We start from the raw sequence: 6,569 nt of genomic DNA, 5'->3' as shown, positions 1-6,569 counted from the left end.
GATGCGGAAAGCGCAGGGCCGCGCCTGGCGGCTGATGGTGTTCCGAGACTGGGGCGGGGGCCCTGAGAAATGGCCCTGCTATCGTGCCCATCGCGTAGTCGTTGAATGAATGAATGAGTGAATGAGAGCCTGGGAGGGCCTTAGTGGTTGGTTGTGAAGGGCCTGTGCACCTGTGCTCCTACCGGCTTGCTGGGATTTTAACGATTCTGATCGTAGCGCTCAGTCCTTACGCCTGCGTTCCCTCTCCAAAGGTGTCAGTAGAGCCCAGGTATCTTTCCAGCTCTGAAGGTTTAGGGGAGGAGGGGAGGCAGTACAATAGCCAGCAGTTTAGATGAAGCAGGCCTTGGCCCTTTAAGGTGGAGGCTCGGGCAACTAGAGTCCTGCTTCTTAGCTGCTAACAGTCTTTGGCTGTTGGTATAGTTACCCTGCAATCGTGGTAATTGTCAGGCAGGATTTAAATGTATCCTGTTTTGTATCTGGGATAGAAAATTATGCAGGTGATGTCGCCAGGGTGGCTACTGTGTGTTAGAAAACATATTCGCGTTGGTAAACCTTCTCAAATTAAGTTGTTGGTTTTTTTCATTCACTATCAGTAGAGGGTGAAGTAGTTTTTGCAGAACTTGCCCCAAATTGATGCATGGCTCTAATTTAATTCTCATTGGGAACCAAGGCATCAAATCTTGACCCAGAAAGGCTGCCTGTGTTATTTTATACATAATTATAGTAATTGAAAACTCATTTCTGAAGAGGTGAACTCCTCCTATCTCCATTTTCATCACCCTGAAAAGTCCTTCTTTGACCTAAAGAGCCAATTTTTAAGCACCAATCTTTGGAAAATTTTAAGAAGTCTAAAAGATTTGGACTTTTCTTAAGTGACTAGACAAACTGTAATGTTTTTATAAAATGTGATGATGAGAAGGGATGAAATTGCTTTATTTTGCCAATATAAATTAAACCTACTTGGTAAACTCATGAGAAAAAAATTATACAAGTATTTAAAGAATGTTCATTCGGGCAATGGCAAGCAAAGATAGTCCATAACAATACACCTTATACTTTATTACTTTAAGGTTTTGATAATCAGGTACCAGTAAGTTATGAACTTCTACAGCCGATAGCCGAGTTTTAATTACAATAAATTTGAGTACCTTACTGTTATGAACACTGTTCATGGTTTTGGGGAGGCAATTAAAAATAATAAACATCTTTAACAATGCCTTACAGTGGTTCTCAACCTCTGGCCCTTTAAATACAGTTCCTCATGTTGTGACCCAACCATAAATTTATTTTTGTTGCTACTTCATAACTGTAATGTTGCTACTGTTATGAATCGTAATGTAAATATCTGATATGCAGGATGGTCTTAGGCGACCCCTGTGAAAGGGTCGTTCGACGGCCAAAGGGGTCGCGACCCACAGGTTGAGAACCGCTGCCATAGGATATAGTTTAATATCTTGATGGGGTATGAAAACTTTATATTGGAGTAAAGCCAGGTTCTCCATTTGTATGGGGTGCAGCGGCTACAGTGTTTTGGACAGGTTCAAGCCTCGGACTAATGAGAGGGCACAGTCCTCTTGTGGCCACGTGCAAGTCCCAGCTGGAGGGCAGAGCCTTCCCAGCACAAATATAGCCAACAGTATAGCTGTAAGCTTGAACCTGTGGTCCGAACATGTGACCCCACGCGCCTTGTGATAGAGTTCAGGTGCATGTAGTTGAGGGGTTGAAACTCACGAGAATGCTGTAAACAACTTGATCACGCCCCTACTTTGCCTCTGGCGTCTGCTATAAAATAAAGGTAAGGCTGGTGGGTGCTGGTGCTGTCTCCTCATCAGGGAGCAGCGTCCCACGGAGACCCAGCTTTCATTCTCTTACCTGTCTTTTCTTAATCCTTTCATCACCCCCACTCAGGATCACCCTTGACTGTGCTGACACGGCACACATTTGACTTAATAGAATCTCATTGGTTCATTCAACAAATACTGAGATTGATGCCCAACGTGTGTTAAACGTTGTTCTATCTAGATTCTGGGAGTACACTAGTGAACCAGAAAAAGCCAGTAACCTAAGGGAGTTTGACAGTTTTCTCTCTCACACACTTTGCTTCTATAATTCCTCTCGCTCAGCTCTGGTTCTTGAACAAAATAAATGCTCAAATACTTTTACTAACAGTGGCTACATTTACTGAATGAATACTCATTGGATGCCACGTTTTATCATTTTTAATCCTCACAACTTTTTACAGATGAGCAACTTGTTCAAGACCACACAACAGATAGAACTTGAATTTGGACCTGAGTTAGTCTGTCTCCAGGATCTTTGCTTTTAACTTTTAACCTACCATTCTACTGTGAAGTAATAGGATTTGTTAGGGAGAATTCAGGAGCAATTTCTGGGTTAGGTCTCCCCTGTTAATTCTTCTGTCAGAGACATGAGGAAATATGGATGATAGGCTTGGTAGTTTTCAGGAAAGATGGAGCAGTTCAGAATATAGTATTTACCATATTGGAGATGGACAGCTGTGACAGTGGGGGGAGTGCACTAAGAGGGAGCATAAAATCTAATCATTAATGGATTCCTGGTGGTCAGTGTTGAAGAGTTTTGAGATTCTTAGACGATTTCATATTTTTACCTCTAAAGTTCAGAATATGTTACTTGGTTTATTCCTGTCAGGGCAGTTGCCCTGTTTACTTGATGGATCTCAAACACATTAAGCTTATTCTTTTTGACCTTTGGATTTGCTGTTCTCTTCCTGGAACTACCCCTACCTCAAACCAGTCTTTGTATACAGGCTCCACTCAGATCTCAACTCAAATGTCATCTCTTTAAAGAGGCATTTTCTCAGCTCCCAATTAGAGTAGCCCTCCTGATCACTTTTATCTTACTTTCCTTTTTTATTTAGTAGCATTTATTGCTACTTGATAGGTCATTTATTGTTTGCTTGTATATTGTCTGATTTCCTCAGAAATGAAAGCAAAGTGTAGATTCCCCCCCCCCCCCATCTGTAAGGCTACCTCGATGCCTCAAACAACACTTTCAACAAAAAAAGTGGTCAAAAAATATTTGTTGAACAAAATTGGCCAAAACCGTGATGGTCTTCTCTATGTGCTCAAGTGATAAAGACAATATATAACTAAAGCTGGCTGTGTTACCAAGTCTTTGAGTGTAAGCAATGTTTCAGCAGACAAATTTGGAAAGTCTTCAACTAAGGAAACTGGAAAAATGATGATTTTAATGTTTGTATCTACTGAGAGGGAAAGTAGATCTGGCTCCCCACTTTTACTGTTTTCAATTTTTAGAAATTTTCAAATCTAGGGAAGTTTTTAGGGGTACTGGTCAAGTATATTGTAGGATTTCCCTCTATTAGAATTTATCTGATATTTTCTCATGCTTAGACTGGGGTATGGAAGAGAGAGGGAAAGACGGAGAGAAACACATCTATTGGTTGCCTCCTGTACAAGCCCTGACCAGGGCCCAAGCCACAGAGGAGACTGTAACCAAGGTACATACATTTGATCAGAATTGAACCCGGACCCTTTGGTCCACAGGCCAACGCTCTGTCCACTGAGCCAAACTGGCTAGGGCTAAAGTTCATTCTTTTTTTTTTTTCTCTTTTTTTTTTTCAGAGAGGAAGGGAGAGGGATAGAGAGTTAGAAACATCGATGAGAGAGAAGCATCGATCAGCTGCCTCCTGCACACCCGCTACTGGGGATCTGCCCGCAACCCAGGTATATGCCCTTGACTGGAATCAAACCTGGGACCCTTCAGTCCTCAGGCCGACGCTCTATCCAGTGAGCCAAACTGGCTAGGGCTAAAGTTCATTCTTTATGTTGTAAACTACTAAAGGTTTTGACAAATGCATAATGTCATTTATCCACTATTGGAATATCATAAGGATAGTTTCACTGTCCTAAAAATTCTCTGTACTTAACCATTTTCCTTTTCTTTCTCCCCTGTCCCAGGGCAACCACTGATGATTTATTGTTTCCATAGTTTTGTCCTTTCTAGATTGTCATGTAATTGGGATTATACAATATGTACCCTTTCGAACTGGCTTCTTTCACTTAGCAACATCTATTTAAGGTTTTTCCATGTGTTTTTGTGGCTTGATAGCTCATTCCTTTTTATTGCTGAACTAGAGGCCTGGTGCACAAAATTCTTGCAGGAGTAGGCCTTCCTTCCCCTGGCTGCCAGCACTGGCTTCCCTTGCAGCCCTGGTCTCATCTGGAAGAACGTTGGTCTAATTAGCATATTATGCTTTTATTATAGAAGACTAGAGGCTCAGTGCACCAAATTTGTGCACTTGGCGGGGGGTGGGGGGAGGTCCCTCAGCCCAGCCTGTGCCCTCTCACAGTCCAGGAGCCCCATGATCGATTGCCCCAAAGAGGTAGGACCCACCTACCGGCAGGATTCCTCAATGGATTTCCCCAAAGAGGTAGGCCTTGCTCACCCAGCCAGAGCCCCGCAATGGATCGCCCCTGCAGAGGGAGGACCCGCCCACACGCTGCAGCACCGCCAGGTAGCCTGGGCCTCTGTCTTTGGGGCGATGGATCATGGGGCTCTGCCATCGATCACCCCAAAGAGATAGGCCCTTCCCATCCAGCCAGGGCTCCGTGATGGATCGCCTCTGCAGTGGGAGGCCCTGCCCACCCACTGCAGTGCTGCCACGGGGTAGCCTGGGCCTCCCTCTGCAGGGCAATGGTGGAGCCCCCCAATTGATCAATTGCCCCACTGCCCGGTGCCCTGGGCCTCCCTCTGCAGGGTGATCATGGGACAATGGCCGGGCCCCCAACCAATTGCATCGCACCTGCCTTGGCTGGCCTGGTGCCAGTGGGTGTCATAGTGTGGTCATCCGGAAGGTTGTCTGGACGGTGGTTCTGTTGTTCGGCCGTTCGGTTGATTTGCATATTATGCTTTTATTATTATAGATAATAGTCCATTGTATGGATGTACCACAGTTTGTTTACCATTCACCTATTGAAGAATAGCTTAGGCACTTCCAGTTTTTGACAGTTATGAAAAAGCTGCTCTATACATTTGTCTACAGGTTTTTGTGTGCATATAAATTGATTTGGGTAAATACCTAAGTGTGTGATTGCTGGGTCATATGGTAAGAGAGAAAGAGAGATAGAAAGATACATCAATGATGAGAGAGAATCATTGATCAGCTGCCTCCTACACACCCCACACTAGGGATTGAGCCTGCAACCCAGGCATGTACCCTGACCAGGAATTGAACCCTGACCTCCTGCTTCATAGGTTGACGCTCAACCACTGAGCCATGTGGAGTGGCTCTATGTTTTTCAGCCTTTGTTTATATTAAGTCAGACATCAATTTATACAGTTCTCTCCAACTTCCAGAGGAAACTTATATCTCAAACATAAGTCCTTTTTATAATGTACTTTTTACTGAGATATAACTTTTTCCCCCTGATAACACTTAAGTGCCATAGAAAATATTGGTTTCCATGTTGTTTATTCCTGGGATATGAGACGCATTCAAAGCATAATTCTGACTCAGTTGGAATGGTCAGACATTTTTGCATAGATATGATATCAGATAAGCCATGGTGACTTTAGGTCTCTTCAAACATGATTTTTGTTCTTTTATTGAGATAAGAAACCTACTTTTTGTGATAACTTAATTATATTTCTTAGAGGTTTGTTGGTAAAGTAACTTTTAGATTCTTTCTATAAAGGTGAGAAAAAGTTGAGTAGTTTCAAGTATTTTTTGAAATGAAATTCATTTGTTTAATGTGGATGCCATTTTTCTCTTTTCAATAATAAGGCTTAAAGTAGCATTTTATTTTTCTGAAAGTCAATTACCAAGAAATAAATCAAAAAAATCTTTTTAGCGGGTATCACATTTTTTTTATTGATTGCTTTTAAAGAGAGAGGAAGGAGGGAGGGAGAAAAAGAGAAACATTGATTTGTTGTTCCACTTATTTATGCATTCATTGGTGATTCTTGTATGTGTTGTGACCAGGGATCAAACCTGCAGATTCTCTTCTGTTTTACTCCTATGCATAGATAATCTACACTAATAAAAGAGAAAAATGGTAATTGGCGTACAATGCTACCCTTTTCATTGGCTAATCAGGGCTATATGCAAATTAACTGCCAACTCAGATGGCAGTTAACTGACAACAAAGATGGAGGCTCATTTGCATATGTAGGCACAATGCAGGGAGGCGAAAGGGAAAGCAGGAAGAAGCCCCCTGCCACTGACAGTGATCAGAAACCCAGGGGGTAGCTAAGAGCTGGGGGGCAGGGCAAAGGCAGCCCTGGGGCCGCCTTTGCCCTGCCCCCCAGTTCTTAGCTCCCCCCTGGGTTTCTGATCACTGTCAGTGGCAGGGGGCTTCTTCCTGCTTTCCCTTTAGCCTTACTGCATTGTGCCTACATATGCAAATTAACCGCCATCTTGTTGGCAGTTAACTGCCAATCTTAGTGGGCAGTTAACTTGCATATAGCCCTGATTAGCCAATGAAAAGGGTAGCGTCGTACGCCAATTACCATTTTTCTCTTTTATTAGTGTAGATAATTTTTGTCACCCTGGTCTTCCCCATTAGGAT

The 6,569-nt window shown here is 43.0% G+C and overlaps 1 protein-coding gene across 3 annotated transcripts in view; it reads left to right on the top strand.

The window, feature by feature from the left end:
- CKAP5 (cytoskeleton associated protein 5) overlaps window positions 1–6,569 on the top strand; it is an 86,817-nt gene that overhangs the window by 389 nt on the left and 79,859 nt on the right. The window contains exon 1 of one of the 3 annotated variants that reach the window (XM_015569532.1): window positions 246–268. The exons of the other annotated variants lie outside the window; for them this stretch is intronic. The gene's annotated coding sequence lies outside the window, so the exon portion shown is untranslated. Of the gene's footprint in view, window positions 1–245; window positions 269–6,569 lie in introns of those variants that run through there. 3 annotated transcript variants of the gene reach the window in all.

The sequence above is a fragment of the Myotis davidii genome, unplaced genomic scaffold (genome assembly GCF_000327345.1).
Source record: "Myotis davidii unplaced genomic scaffold, ASM32734v1 scaffold265, whole genome shotgun sequence".
Taxonomy (NCBI): domain Eukaryota; kingdom Metazoa; phylum Chordata; class Mammalia; order Chiroptera; family Vespertilionidae; genus Myotis; species Myotis davidii.
Note: the sequence above shows the minus strand (reverse complement) of the source record. Positions and strands in the feature narration are given on the sequence as shown.